The 16,667-nt window shown below is 40.4% G+C and overlaps 1 protein-coding gene across 5 annotated transcripts in view; it reads right to left on the minus strand.

The window, feature by feature from the left end:
- RAF1 (Raf-1 proto-oncogene, serine/threonine kinase) overlaps positions 1-15,959 on the minus strand; it is an 86,621-nt gene extending 70,662 nt beyond the window's left edge. For 4 of the 5 annotated variants that reach the window (XM_059390366.1, XM_059390358.1, XM_059390359.1 and 1 more), the window contains exon 1: positions 15,871-15,959. The gene's annotated coding sequence lies outside the window, so the exon portion shown is untranslated. Of the gene's footprint in view, positions 1-13,877; positions 13,983-15,870 lie in introns of all 5 variants that reach the window. The other variant, XM_059390363.1, reaches the window with a different exon arrangement.
- Between the last annotated feature and the right edge of the window lie 708 nt (positions 15,960-16,667).

Here is a 16,667-nt window from a genome sequence, read left to right on the forward strand (position 1 = left end):
GGGAGTCCAAAGAGGGTCTCAATCCTAGGACCCTTCGATCATGACCTGAGCTGAGGCCGAAGGCAGATACTTAACTGAGCCACCCAGGTGCCCACATAATGAAGTTTTAAAATGGAAGCCAATAAATCATTTTAGGTATCTTTGCACTATGCCCATTTTCCACAGAATTATCTATCACATAAAATTCCAAGCAGCTTTTTAATTTTTTTATATTTTATTTATTTATTTGAGAGAGAGAGACAGGACGTGTGCATGCAAGCACAAGGAGAGGGAGAAGCCAGTCTCTCCTCAGAGCCAGGAGCTGGATGGGGACTTGATCCCAGAACCCTGGGATCATGGCCTGAGCTGAAGGCAGACGCTTGACTGACTGAGCCACCCACGGACCCCAGGCACCTTCTTTTTTTAAAAGATTTTATGTATTGGGACGCCTGGGTGGCTCAGTTGGTTGGGCAGCTGCCTTCGGCTCAGGTCATGATCCCGGCGTCCTGGGATCGAGTCCCGCATCGGGCTCCTTGCTCGGCAGGGAGCCTGCTTCTCCCTCTGCCTCTGCCTGCCATTCTGTCTGCCTGTGCTTGCTCTCTGGCCCTCTCTCTCTGATAAATAAATAAAATCTTTAAAAAAAAAAAAAAAGATTTTATGTATTTACTTATTTATTGAGAGAGAGAGCGAGCAGGGGGATGGGCAAAGGAAGGAGAGAGGGAGAATCTCAAGCGGACTCCACACTCAGCCCAGAGGCCAACCCCAGGCTCAATCTCACCACCCTAAGATGACCACCTGAGCTGAAATCCAGAGTTGGATGCTCAACTGACTGAGCCACCGAGGCGCCCCTAAAATTCCAGCATTTTAAACACTGTCATAAGAATTGGCAAAATTAGGGGCACCTGGGTGGCTCAGTGGGTTAAAGCCTCTGCCTTCAGCTCAAGTCGTGATCTCAGGGTCCTGGAATTGAGCCCCGCATCAGGCTCTCTGCTCAGCAGGGAGCCTGCTTCCTCCCTTTCTCTCTACCTGCCTCTCTGCCTACTTGTGATCTCTCTCTCTCTGTCAAATAAATAAATAAAATCTTAAAAAAAAAAAAAAAAGAATTGGCAAAATTAGCACAGAAAACATTCCAAAAAGAGAAGTCCCTCCATTAAGTGATAAATGTTTAAGATAAACTATCAGGTGAGTACCCCCAATCACTCCAAGCTTTAGATTAAAGGCTTCAGTGTAGGGTCACAATCCTTACCCTGTACTTGCATAAACCGCGTATGCTTTACACATAAGCAAGTGATAGCATGTTTCCTAGAAGTTTATGAAACACTGATTAGTGGAAAAAGAAAGCATTTTAGAAAGAATTTTTCTAAACGTATTATTTTACACTAAATTCCTAAATCAAATATTGAAGAAAAGTTTTCACATATAAAGTATTACCAAAATGATTCATTATCATCTTACAGAAAAAAGAATAATGGAAATAAGGTCAACAAAAGTTAAGAAAACTCTTCAAAGGGGCTATCTCTGAGGGTTCTATGAAAAATGAGTACTTGAAGAGGCAAATCAGTTTAAGACCTGGATCCCTGCCTTTGAGAACTTCAGTATTTAGTTTAAAACATAATACAGGAGCGCTGGGTGTGGTGCAAAAACAATGAATACTGTTACGCTGAAAAGAAATTATAAAAGAAAAAAACACAATACAGGGATTAGGAGGGGTCAATAATGTAAGGTCTGGAAGAAGGAAAGAAAACTACCACAGATCATAAAGGAAAGTATGAAGTGGAAGGCATTCCCAGAATTCTAACAAAAACACTAAGTTTGCATCATACATAGGGGCTAATTTCTACAGTGAAGCTAGGGTATAGGATGGAGTCCAAATTACCCTAGAAAATCCCTTTAATCTCTCCCTAAATAGATGGGCTATATTTAGGGTATTTAATCTATGTCTCTCTCTCTTCCTCTTTAAAATAAAGATCATAATTTACCTATATCATCAGGCTATTGGGAAGATTAAATGAACTGAAGTCAGCTCTTTAAAGAACATGGCAGGTAGCAATAAAGGTAAGCTATTATCTATAGGTTTTCTTGTTTTTACGTTATCTTTAGACAAAAAAGAATCCCAAATGCAATAGAAATCGCACAAGAACGTATACTCAGTATGAGTAACAGTGGCTGAAACTGCCTGCACTATTAAAAACCTTCATTTTTTGACAGAGTGAAAACATAATTGAATATTCATATTTTAAAGTGCTTATAATGCAACTTCACTATTCATTTCTCCTTTAAGCTCATTCCTTCCTTCAGTCAAGCCTTGGTCTACCTGAGAGATTGGGTGATCAATTTTTCATGATTTCCGCAAGCTTCCTTCAGTAAGTGTTTGTTCCTTTATTATTATTATTATTATTATTATTCAATTGGTCACACAAGACTGGAAAAAATTACCCTCACAAAGAAAAAGTTTCTGCTGACAGACATGCTCAAATACTTAAAAAATCAAAAGCCATCTCATCCAAGCTAGAAATAATAATATGTCTAGTTTGGAAAAGGCTTAGGTTACAGTTTTCCAACCAGTCCAAAAGGGCACTCTGATGCACTGCACAGTGGTATGTGTGTCAATATTTTGAGTTTCCTCACTCCTCTTTCTCAATTTCTGACCACGAACTGGCAACTTCATCAGATGACTGGGCAGCATAAAGACACATGAGGAAATGTGACACTCTACCCTTGCAAAAGTTCAGAACTGCCCAAGTTTAGAAAATATTTTAACTTTTTAAAAAGTAATTGGGTTGGGGCACCTGGGTGGCTCAGTGGGTTGAGCTGCTGCCTTCGGCTCAGGTCATGATCTCAGGGTCCTGGGATCGAGCCCCGTGTCGGGCTCTCTGCTCAGCGGGGGGCCTGCTTCCTCCTCTCTCTCTGCCTGTCTCTCTGCCTACTTGTGATCTCTGTCAAATAAATAAATAAAATCTTAAAAAAAAAAAAATAAAAAGTAATTGGGTTAAAAATCAGCTAGTTCAAAACAATATGTTAAAGCAATCAGCCCCACAGTAAAAGACCTCTAGGAATAATTTCATTTTTAACCCTTGCCATAAATTAGTTTTTCATTATTTTTAATTTAAAGTCACTTTATCTTGAACTCTTTTTCAGCCCAAGTTTTACTTTTCATCTCCAAACCTGTCAGTTTCTTTATTTAGGTAGTTAACACTGCTAATTTTAAAAAGAACAGACCCATTTGCAAAGTATACCATTAACAAAAGTATCAAAATATATAATGCACAAATAAAATCTGGTCTAGGGATGAACATTCACATGGTCAGGTAATGATGAGGTAGTAAGATGGCTACACAAAGGGGAAGGAAGGGAAACAAAAACCATCCAGATATTTCACCCTGCTAATACCTGGAAATACTGACTTAACCTTGTATCACTAAATTATTTACATATATATATATATATATATATATATATATATATATATTTTTTTTGTAAATGTAAGCTCTATGCCCAGTGTGGGGCTTGAACTCACAACCCTGAGATCAAAAGTTGCATGTTCTGGGGCGCCTGGGTGGCTCAGTGGGTTAAGCCGCTGCCTTCGGCTCAGGTCATGATCTCAGGGTCCTGGGATCGAGTCCCACATCAGCCTCTCTGCTCAGCAGGGAGCCTGCTTCTCTCTCTCTCTGCCTGCCTCTCTGCCTACTTGTGATCTCTATCTGTCAAATAAATAAAATCTTTAAAAAGAAAAAAAAAAAAAGTTGCATGTTCTACCAACTGAGCCAGCCAGGCAACCCTGTACTGCTCATTTCTATTCCACATAAAAAGTATGAATCTTGGGGTGCGTAGGTGGCTCAGTGGGTTAAGCCTCTGGCTTTGGCTCAAGTCATGATCTCAGGGTCCTGGGACAGAGCCCCACATCGGGCTCTCTGCTCAGCAGGAAGCCTGCTTCCCTCTCTCTTCTCTCTGCCTACTTGTGATCTCTGTCAAGTAAATAAACTAAAATCTTTTAAAAAAAAAAAAAGGCACAAATCTTAGTCACACATCTTGCATAGTCAACAAGAACTTAAAAAATAGCCTTCTGCCTTCCTCAAGAATAAAGACATGAAATATAAAATAAATAAATTCACTATTTTGCACACTGGCACAGGCAGACACTAGCATCTATCCTTAAGATAGGAGACAGTCCTTCAAACTTGGCAGAATAATTTTAAGGAGTAACCATCTGATTCAGTCAAATCTCCTATAATTCATTCCAGAGTCAATGGCTCTCATACAGAAAAATTTCCTTAGTCTTTAGTGGTATCACCAAAGGTACCTACCTTGCTTGCCTTAAGAACTTTGTAGAATTAAAAAATCTATAGTATCTTTTTTTTCCAGAAAATATTTTAAATTAACTTTTCAAGAATAATGTTCTTAAAACAAGAACATGTACACAAGTTTCCCCTGTAATTAGGCCACTAATTCATTAAAGCTCTAAATTATACCTAGGTACTTTGCCACAGGATTAAAAAAACATGAAAATGTAACCTATGTAATTATACATCAAAGAATGAATGCCTTAAGGAAATTCTTATATTTATTTATATATCTTATATTATATTTCTTACATCTTGTTATACTCCATCATCCAGTAGAGTACACTTTACATAAAATTACGTGCTCAAATATCTGAATAAAATATTAATGGAGAAAAGACAGAATTACAATATTTATCCTAACCTTTTTCATGGATACTAAATCACTATCTACAACATAAAAATACTAATATATAATCTAAGGAACCAGATGCTTTTGTATATACTGCAACCATTCACAGAACTGAGAGGAAAAAAAGAATAAGGAGCACTATTCATTCAACAATTTCTAAGAATCTACTTTCAACCACTAGCTGCTTTGAAGAATATAAAATTCACAAAGACATTGCCCCTTGCCTTCCAGAAGCTTTTAAAGTAGAAGGACCATCATTTACCAAAGACTGACTCTGTGCTAGGCATTGTGCTAAGAACCTTCAGGATAACAAGCAGGCCTACAACAAAATATGGCAGGCTTTTGCGGGGAGGGGTAGTGACTTTTTTTTTTTTGAAAAAGAGGGAATTTGAAGCAGACTCCTCACTGAACTAGATCTTACAACCTTGAGATCATGACCTAAGTTGAAACCAAGAGTGGGATGCTCAACCAATTGTGCCACCCAGGTGCCCCTTAAAGAAAACTCTGAAATTAGGAGTGTGGAAAGGCTACCTCTAGCTTGAGTGGAGAAAGAGGTGGACAGTTAAGGATGACTTCACTACAGAACTAGAAGGGGTAGCATTTCAAAAGATAGATGCAAAGGTAAAATAAAAGCCAAGGTGTATCCAGGAGTAGAGAAGAGGAAAAGTTTGGAAACAAGTCTGATTAAGACTAGGACAGTCTTTTACTTTTTAAATCTTTGTATTTAATGACTTTACAAACACACCCATTATAAATAGCAACCCCTCCCCATCCTCAGTACCTTCTAAAACTTCTACTCTGCTTTTTTTCTATAGCACCTAATTTTTTTTTTCTTAATCCCTTCTTTGCTTTACCCTTCCCTTTCTTCCCCCTGCTAACCCCACCAAGTAACCTATGTTAACAACCTTCCATTACTTTTTGGTATTTTCTCCCATACAGATGTCATATGCACATGTATACATAGGCTTTTTGTAATAACTTATATTTTCTAATCAATTAGTTTTTTTAAAGATATACTAAGTACAGGGGTACTTCAGTGGCTCAGTCAGTTAAGCAGCCAACTCTTTTTTTAAGATTTTTTCTTTATTTATCTGACAGAGATCACAAGTAGGCAGAGAGGCAGGCAGAGAGAGAGGAGGCAGAGAGAGAGGAGGAAGCAGGCTCCCTGCAGAGCAGAGAGCCCGTTGTGGGGCTTGATCCCAGGACCCTGGGATCACAAACTGAGCTGAAGGCAGAGGCTTAACCCACTGAGCCACCCAGGTGCCCCAGCAGCCAACTCTTGATTTGGGTTCTGGTCATGATTTCAGGGTCCTGGGGTTGAGCCCCATATGGGGCTCTGCACTCAGCAAGGGGTCTGCTTCAGGATTCTCTCCACCTCTGCCCCATCCCTCCCATCCCCCCCAACCATGTGCTCACATACAGGTGCTCTAAAAAATAAATAATCTTTTAAAAAAAACAACAACCACTAATTACAGAATACATGTTCATGGGGGGGGCACCTGAAAAACATGGAAAAATACAAAAAGTAATAACCTAGAGATGGCCCTTGCCAACATTCATGGACATATGTACCTAATATTTTCTATGCACTTGTAAATATTTTTCTTTATAAAGATTAGATCTTCGTGTATTAATTTTAGTACTCTACTTTTTTCATTTAAAAGATCCTATCTTGCAGGATTAACTGTAATCATCTTTCACTAGATGACAGAATACACTTTAAATTAAAAGGATATAGGGTATAAAGAAGGTAACTACACCAACTACATGTACTAGCTTAGCAAAAAAGTTTACTCTTTTCAAAAAAGATGAATCATTAGTTGTATGATACCTCTTTGAAAAGCATTACGTACAAATAAATTCATAAGGGTAAAAAGAATCTATCAGATGCAAATATAGCCAAATATGCAACTTCTAAGTTTCCTGTTTGCTTCACACCCATTATCATAGTTATTATCAAAAAAACGGAAAATAACAAGCATGGACAAAGACGTCAAGAAACTGGAACCCTCATGTATTGCTGGTAGAAATGTATATTGGTGCAGTTGCTGTGAAAAACAGTTTGGCAGTTCCTCAAAAAGTTAAAAGCAAATTACCATATGATCCAGCAATTCCACTCCTAGGCGCATACATCCAAAAGAATTGAAAGCAGAGACTGAAACAGACACTTATGAACGAATATTCACAGTAACATTATCCACAACAGCCAAGAGGTAGAAACAACCCAAGAATCCACCAACAGACGAATGGATAAACAAAATACTTTACACACACCCACAGGAATATTATTCAGCCATAAAAAAGAATGAAATTTTGATACATGGTACAATATGGATGAGCCTTGGAAAAACATTAAGTAAACCAGATGCAGTATCACAAATTCTGTATGATTTTCCCTTATATGAGGTACTTGCAATGAGCAAATTCATGGTAGAATTTCCAGAAATAGGAAGGAATGGAGAGTTTTGTTTAATGGGTACAGAGTTGTTCAGGATGATGAAAATGTTCTGGGAATAGTGGTGATGGTTGCACAATGCTCTGAATGTACTTAATGCCACTGAAGAGTACACTCAAATATGGCTAAAATGGTAAATTTTATGTATAGTTTACCTGTTCCCCTCCAAAAAAGCCTAAGGGGCCCATTTCACACTGTTAGCTAAACAGGAGTCATAAAGGTCATGATCTCTAGTCTCACAATTCACAACTGCACTCTAATTCCAGTCCAGACTAACGTGAAGGAAGGTAGAATATCATATACCCCCTCACATTTCCTCTGGTTAAAACGCTCTTCCATGTATAAAGCCAAGGAATACAGAGGGAAATAGCCAGCACGACAAAGGCGCTTAGGCCAGAGAATCAGGGGAACTGCTAAAGCAGGCAAAGCCCTCATGGAGCTGGCAGTGAGAGCCCCAGGCCATCTTCAAATAAAGCCCCAGGGAGTGGGAGGCCAATAAGCAAGATGACTCCTTCAACAGATATCCTACTTACATCCTATGTTACAAAGTTCTGAGTTTAAGTTTATTAAGTATATCCTCTTAATAGTAAGCATTTGTGTTTGTGATGGACAGTAGGAAGGAACTAAGTCCATAGGTGATTAACCTCTGAATCTCCACTCATTCAGTTAATGTTTGTTACATAATCAAGACAAAGTTTCAAGAACTAGAGATGTATAAACAAAAATAAGATATGCCACACCTTTAAGGAACTTAGCCAGAGTTGTAGAATATCTATACAAAAAAATTCAATTAACACTATTTAGCACCTTACAATCAACAATTTGGCTGCAATCAGGTGTTAGCCATTATGCTAAACTCTGGGTAGTCAAAGGTGATTAAGATACAATCTTCTAGGGGCGCCTGGGTGGCTCAGTGGGTTAAGGCGCTGCCTTCGGCTCAGGTCATGATCTCGGGGTCCTGGGATCGAGTCCCATATGTCAGGCTCTCTGCTCAGCAGGGAGCCTGCTTCTCTCTTTCTCTGCCTGCCTCTCTGTCTACTTGTGATCTCTCTGTCAAATAAATAAATAAATAATTCTTTAAAAAAAAAAAAAAAGATACAATCTTCTAGGGAAAGGAGTAAAATACTTCCATATGTGTCACAATACATGTAACATCTATAATGCATAGTACCCCCCCAAAAAAAAGGAAAAGAAAAAAGAAATCATTTAGGTTTAAATAGGTCTTATAAAACCTAGTATTGGGGCGCCTGGGTGGCTCAGTGGGTTGAGAATCTACCTTCGGCTTGGGTCGTGATCTTGGGGTCCTGGGATTGAGCCCCGCATCGGGCTCTCTGCTCAGCAGAGAGTCTGCTTCCCCCTCTCTCTCTGCCTGCCTCTCTGCCTACTTGTAATCTCTGCCTGTCAAATAAATAAAATAAAAATCTTTAAAAATAAATAAATAAAACCTAGTATTATGTCTTGGAATGTAAACTCAACACTGTCACTGAAGCACAGAACCATGGACCCTCAGCCTCTCAAAGGGAAAGTTTTGTTTTGTTTTTTTTTACAAACATCAATAAATAAGGAACTGCCATATGGAGTAGAGTATGCATTTTTCTGTATAATCTAACAAGACAGTAAACTCAAAAATGATAGCATGAAAAGTAAATGCAATAAAGTTTCAAGGCGGGGCTCAAGGAAGGAAACAAAATAATGAGTGAGAAGAGAAAAAAAAGATCAGGAAATGATATTTAGAAGATGGTGTTCAAAATGGCTTTTAAAAGAGGAACAGATAAAAGTAAGGAAATTGTGTCAATCTCTCCTCATTAGATAAGGTCGTTGAAGGCAGGAACTTGCCTCATTTACCCTGCACGAAGCACACTAGACTGCACCTACGTAAGTGCTTTAAAAAAAAAAAAAAAGACTTTTGAATTCCACCAAAGATAGTATGAGGAATCTTCATTAAGCAAGAACTATGTTTAGTCCAATAGGCAATGGACACTCTTGGAAGATTTGCCAACGGAAGTAAGGACGATATCTCTACATTTGAATATTGTTATCATCACAAAATAGGATACATAAGGGGCACCTAGGTGGCTCAGTCCATTAAGCATCTTGCCTTCAGCTCAGGTCATGATCCAGGGTCCTGGGATAGAGTCCCCTACTGCTCAACAGAGCCTGCTTCTCCCTCTCCCGCTACCCTCCTTTTGCTTGTGCACTCAGTGCCCTCTCTCTCAAGCTCGAATAAATAAATAAAATCTTAAAAAAAAAAAAGGATACTTAAAAACCCCATTCTTACCCTACATGAAAGAAAGCTGGGTAGCTGGGGAACAAATGGGGTGGTAGAATTACTCTACACAACTTTACTTACTCTGCCAAAATTTTTGTATCCTTTGAATTTTGTGGCATGTGACAGTATTATCTATTCAAAAAATTTAATAAAATTTTATTTTTAAAAATCTGCACAGTACCAACCTTGCAGCCCTGGATAAAGAAGATGTGGTATATATACACAATGGAATACTATGCAGCCATCAAAAGAAATGAAATCTTGCCATTTGCGACAACGTGGATGGAACTAGAGCGTATCATGCTTAGCGAAATAAGTCAAGCAGAGAAAGACAACTATCATATGATCTCCCTGATATGAGGAAGTGGTGATGCAACATGGGGGCTTAAGTGGGTAGGAGAAGAATCAATGAAACAAGATGGGATTGGGAGGGAGACAAACCATAAGTGACTCTTAATCTCACAAAACAAACTGAGGGTTGCTGGGGGGAGGGGGGTTGGGTGAAGGGGGGTAGAGTTATGGACATTGGGGAGGGTACATGCTTTGGTGAGTGCTGTGAAGTGTGTAAACCTGGCGATTCACAGACCTGTATCCCTGGGGATAAAAATATGTTTATAAAAAATAAAAAATTAAAAAAAAAAAAAGAATCTGCACAGTAAGAGTGAATCTGATAGCAATGTGGAGAAAGCACTGCCATGGGAAGAAATAAGAAAAAGGAGTTCACATTGGATGTTCTAACAACACTCAAGGCTAATAGTAAGAAAAGCCTGCTTTAATCTGGAGAAAAAAAAGAAAACAGCTAAAAGAAGCTCAAAAATATAGTTGTCAATGGAATCTGACAGTGACTGAATGGCTGGGGTAACATAAAGACCCACACCATGAATACCATTAATTAACATTTATAAAGATTTATTTATTTGACACAGCAAGAGGAAATACAAGCAGGGGGAGAAGCAGGCTTCATGCCAAGCAGAGAGCCCAATGTGTGGCCCGATCCTAGGACCCCAGGATCACGACCTGAGCCAAAGGCAGACACCTAACGACTGAGCCACCCAGGTGCCCCAATTAATCAACTTTATTAAATGCATTTTTCTATTATAAAAGCAACACATTCAGAGAATATAAGAAGTATAAAGAACACTATCCTATTTTTTTTTAACTTATTTATTTGACAGAGATCACAAGTAGGCAGAGAGGCAGGCAAAGAGAGAGACAAGAGGAAGCAGGCTCCCCGCAGAGCAGACAGCCCAATGAGGGGCTCCATCCCAGCATCCTGGGATCATGACCTGAGCAGAAGGCAGAGGCTTTAACCCACTGAGCCACCCAGGCGCCCCAAAGAACATTATTCTTATTTCTACTGTTTAACGATAACTGTTAACATCTACATGTTATATTTATATTTTTAATATTTTTATCTTTTGTATTTTCTTCCCATGTGTAGGCTTTGAGATTTTTTCAAAACAGCTTGAGATGTAATTCACATACAACTCACCCACTTTAAGTGTACAATTTGACGGTTTTTATTATATTCAAGAGTTGTGCATCCATCTCCACAATCTGAGAACATTTTCATCCCCCCCCAAAAAAAAAAAAAAAAAAAAGACCCTATCACAGTCGCTATCCATTCCCAGTAGCCTGTCCATTCCCGTACTCCTTCCAGCCCCTGGCAACCACTAACCTACATTCTGTCTCTGTGGACTAGCCTATTCTGGACATTTCATACAAATGGAATCATAAAATATATGGTCTTTAATGACTGGCTTCTTCCATTTAACATGTTTGCAAGGTTTATACATGTCGGAGAATGTATCAGTACACCATCTCTTTTTATACTGAATGATATTCCACTGTATTTTTTTTATAGAACTGTAATCGTTCCAGATACATACTTTTGTGTTCAACATTTTCCATGTTATCAATGCGTCATATAATCCATATTTAATGACAAGCACAGTGCCCCATCAAGTGGCTGTACCACCATTTACTTAATCATTTCACTAATGTTGGACATTTGAACTCTTTCCAGTCTTTTCTACTGTAAACAAATTCTCGTAAATGCAAATGATAGTTCCTTTCTGAATGATCTTCTCAATCCAGAGAAATGCCTCTCCTAGAAACTCTTGAGTTTCCCAATGAGATCTGCCACAGAAAACAAAAGTCATATTCTTCCAGAAAAAATTTAGAATTTCATCCATCCCAAACCCAAGTAATGGAGAGATGTTAAAAGCTATCCATGCTTGTAAAGGATGCCTCAGAAATACCTAGATTAAGACCTAGCTGGCTCAGTCAGTACAGCATGCAACTCTTGATCTTGGGGTTGTAAATTTGAGCCCCATGACGGGTGTAAAGATTACTTTAAAAAAAAAAAGAAAGAAAGAAAGAAAAAGAAGAAGAAAGAAAAGAAAAAGAAAAAAGGAACAAAAATTCCTAATTCTAAAGATATATTAACACAGTTAAACAATAACTGGCCTGACTCTTCCATCAGAAATGTACATGGATGGAAAAAAGTAAACACTGTCCCAACTGTGATGCCTAGTATTAAGTATCTTCAAAGAAGTCAAACCACTTTTGTTTTCCATAGCAGGATGGAAGAAAATAAATAGAAGATCCTGATTCCAACAGTAAAAATGTACTTATGCTTGTTACTATATGACAATAAATGGAATCCAACAGGTTGAAAGAGGAAGAAGAAGACACCAGCAAAATCCACAAGGTCCTCACCAGCACTTAAAGATACTGGGACCCCTAAAACACTGTCATTGCCCGCTGCTTTCCATTCATTAACCAAAAATACCAACAATCTCAAAATCACAAAGATTTAAAAATTTGAAACTAGCTTTGGGATTGTTAATCCCTACCTCTGTAAAATCCTTTAGAATCTGGTCTAAAAATAAAACTATGTGTCAAGTATTCCTCAAGAAAACTATGTACACTGATTGGAATGTGAAGCAATTAACACACTTTATGAGTGATTTGCCAAAGAGACTTGAGATAGCCTGGGCCAAAACCAATAACAAAGAAACAACACCCACTTGACATTTTCCTTGGTTAAACTGAGATTTTAGGAGCAATTTTAGAAGAAAAGCTAAAAAGCTCTGAAGTTAACCAGGAAAATCAATGAGAGCTACTCGAGTATTCTGGGAGAAACGGAGGAACAAATTTTGATTTGATCACTGCAAAATAAAAGATGAAAACTTTAATACAAAATTAAGCAATTTTTACTCTACTTTTAAGCAAGAATAAAATACCCCACCATTACTATCATGACAATAATAGACAAGGCAGTATAGCCCTATACCAGAAATACTAACTAAACTGTAATGCAAACATGCAGTGTTACATTTAGCACCTAGTCAGTTTAGCAAATAGGAATTCTGAACCAGTCATACACATAAACACACACACACAATACAACAACCTATAACTCTACACAACTTCATCGTAAATAAGCCCACTGTTCCTTGGTCTTCCAATTAATTTAGTCAAGGTGAGCAATTTTTCAACTAGTTTTAAAGAAATGATTTCCAGGACGCCTGGGTGGCTCAGTTGGTTAAGCAGCTGCCTTCAGCTCAGGTCATGATCCCAGCGTCCTTGGATCGAGTCCCACATCGGGCTCCTTGCTCAGCAGGGAGCTTGCTTCTCCCTCTGACTCTGCCTTCCACTCTGTCTGCCTATGCTTGCTCTCGCTCGCTCTCTGACAAATAAATAAATAAAATCTTTAAAAAAAAAAAAAAGAAAGAAAGAAATGATTTCCATGACCTGTACAATTTGAAGAACAAAAAACCTTTACAAGTTCGATTTTGTGGTTTCATAAACCCCCTACTGTCACACAGTCCACTGCCTTTCAAAAGCAATATTTAAAATTCTCTTCTGCAAGTCAACATTAAGGCATGCTGTTTGGCTAACAAGCTCCTCCCAAGACCAGGATTATTATGTATGGCCTATTATGTTCCTAACATGCAAACAAAAGCATTCCCTCATGTAACATTTTACTATTTTTAGGCAGGTCACTAACAAAGTTTTATCTGAAATTAGAATGTAGCAGAATCATACATCTACTACTAACAAACTACTTGAAATAATAATTTAAAGTTATTAATTGTATTTTCCATTTAATAAGTAACCTAGTACTCCTGGAAGTTTAACTTCCAAGAAGTTGTTGTTTAATCCTCAGAGCAAACCACCTTCTTTGGTTTTCACAAATGGCATGTTTTAACTAAACACAACTAGTTTCAGAGCAGCTGTAATACAATATTTGATGTTTAACCATTCTCCCTTTCACCTTTTAGATCCTTTTCATTACGAATGACCAGCTTAATCTGTTTCTCTGTTTTCTTCTGCAAACCCAAATCCCGTAAAATATGTTCTAATGTATTTCACTCATGCCTCCTACTTTGAAGGCTTACACTTTTCAACTACTGACAAAAGTTTTAACAAGGCTAAGCAACCCCATTACAAGTTTTAATCACAAACACCACATACCTAAAAGATAAGCTTTTCCAGCAGAAACACTAACAGGTTTATTTTTCCAAGTATCCAGTGTTCAACCGGGTCAAATGTTTCTCTTGCATTTTAAACAGCTTAGCCCTTGAAGTGATAAGGGTGAAAACAAGCCAAAAGTCTCTTAATAATGTTCTTCAGTGGCATGTAATGATCACAACCCAAGAAAAACTCAGGAACTGCTAGCTAAAGTCAGTTAAGACCATAATAATCACGTTACCTTAAGCATTAATCACAACAATAGAGAGATTTGGGGTAAATTATGTTTATATAGCTAAAGACTTTATAACAAAATCGAAAACCACAGAATCAATGCAAAGAAAGTTTACTAAATATACAACACTTAATAAATTAAAAATACTTTCAGCTGTTTCAAATAATCTTCCAATTTCTATATGACAGGGGAGTGTGGTTTTTATTGCGAACAGCCATTTAAAAGGCAGTATTAGCAGCATGCGCTACATGCATAAAGTCAACATTTTAGTGAGCAAGCAAAAGGTTAGAAAAATCTTTTACAAAAACACCTATAAATATGAAGTTCAGTTCATTCACCACCGCGTAAGTGCAAAACATCTGACATAAGGCACTTATCAAAAATGTCCTTAAATGGCTTTAACACAGTACATCTTTTCAGTTACTATCAGCTTCAACATCATAAAGGGAGAAAATAGTTATCAGCAAGAAAAAAATAGAATATTCATTTAAAATAATCCAAATTAAATCAACTAGTTCACTGTCTCCAACAAAGATCCTTCACAACTTTTCTTTTACACCCTCATCTCTCACCACTTCCTTCCTGCACCCCAAACTCATCCCAACTCCTGCATATCTCTATGCCTTTTTACCAGCGGTTCTTCAGCTTATAATGCTCTCCTCTCCTCACCTGGTAAGCACTTACTCATCAGTCCAAAACTGGCCGCAAAAGTTCCCTCCAGTGTTCAAGCTTCCCCAACTCCCCCAGGCAAAATTGGCTTTTCCAATTCCCAAAACACTCAGTAAGTCCATCCTGCGCATTGTTTTCACGCCTTGGTGAGAAGAAAGAAGAGCAGGTTCCCTCCACTCAGCCCATAGAGGACGAAGCAGGCAGAAATACTCCACGAACGTGAGCTGAATTCGTCCCTACTTGGATTAAACGACTCTCTAGAACCCGGTCACATCTCAAGGAGACATAGGGGATCCTAACATTCTTCCCACCAGAGAAATGAATACCAGAGGGCACACCCAGAGCCCTGAAATGAGAACAATGAATGAACACAGCCGCCTCTCCTCTCATGATGTTCCAACTCCTCTTTCTGGGCATCGACTAGCTCTGCTGAACCTCTGCAGCTGCAGAACCCAAGCGTCCTGGCGGCTCTCACTTTACACAAAAGACAGCCCTGGATCTTCATTCCAAAGCATCCCAGGGCCAAACCTCAGTATACGCATCCCAAACCTTTCATTAGTAACCCAGAGTCCCGAAACCCAAGGCGAGGCCCCCTATATCTTTGTGGTGGGGCACTGACCCACTTCCTCCTCTCGTCCCCGATTCTTCTCGTCCTCCCTATAAGGGTGTCACCTGAGTGACGGACTCTGAGATAAGATGCAAGACTGGGACCCCCCACCCCGCGCCCAGAAAGAAAAGGAATTAGTCCACCTGAATGACAACACAGATACGGGGCTATTCTGGGCAGATTCTCCCATTTACCAAAATATAAGGAATGTGCACCGAGTACAGGGGTGGCGCTAGCACGTTTCCCCGAAACACAAGGAAATTTGAGTGGGGATGTGGAAACTCGGCTGGCCGGCCATGACACCGGGCTCCAGGGCTCCCGCCCGTCCAGCGCCACCCGGGGTGACAGCGGCCTGGCCCGGGCCCCCACTCGGCAGCTGCCGGGTCGCTCCATCAACGCCGCCCAGGCCCGGACGCATTAGAACTCTGCCCTTTCAGCCCCGCCGCCCAGATCCCCCGGCAGCCAGGGCCGACCCTGCCGCTTACCTGAAGGAGCCGAACCGCCTCCGTGTCCCGTCGTCCGGCGGCGGCGTCTGATCCGCTCCTCCTCCCCGCGGCGGGTGAGGGAGCGGGAGGCGGTCACATTCGGCGCGTCCCTAGCCCAGGGGACGGGGCCCCGGGCAGTCCCCGCTTCATCGCACCCGCGCTCCGCGCCTCGGGGCACACGCCCCAAAGCCGGGCCAATTGGCCCTCTTCCGGGCCCAAGGAGAGCCGCAGGAAAGCCTTCCTGTCTCACGCTCGCCCTCTTCTTACTCCCGCCATCTAAGATGGCGGCCCCAACGCCCGCGACGAAGAGGCTCTCGGGCGGCCCCGGCAAATGAGCCTTCCACTCGGTGCTCCTCCTCCCGACCTGCGGCGCCACTGGCTCTCTGCTTCTGCGCGAGCCTGCCGGGCAGCGGCTGCAAACTTGGTTCGGGCATCTATCACTCTAGTCTGAACTCGGGCCCCGCCCCCAGGGGCGTGGCCTCGTGATGTCGCCAGTCGCCATTTCGGATCCGTGACGGCTGTGGGCCCGGTCCTGCTTGGCGCCGGGTGGGTGCTGTTGGCAATCGAGAAGGGCCACCTCGGACTCCCAGAGGGTCCGGGGCTTAACTGCGAGAGGAACGCCAGCCTGGCAGCATCGCAAGGCCCGGAGATAACCAGACTTACCGGAGGACGCACCGTATACTGTGTAAAGCGTTGGCGCTATCCTTAGGCATGTTGGAATTCGAATCGCCACTTAGCTACTTATGTGTTGTATGGGAAAGTCCCTAAATTTTCCTTTTTTTTTTTTTTTAATTTTC

Source organism: Mustela nigripes, chromosome 2, assembly GCF_022355385.1.
Source record: "Mustela nigripes isolate SB6536 chromosome 2, MUSNIG.SB6536, whole genome shotgun sequence".
NCBI classification, from domain to species: Eukaryota; Metazoa; Chordata; class Mammalia; order Carnivora; family Mustelidae; genus Mustela; species Mustela nigripes.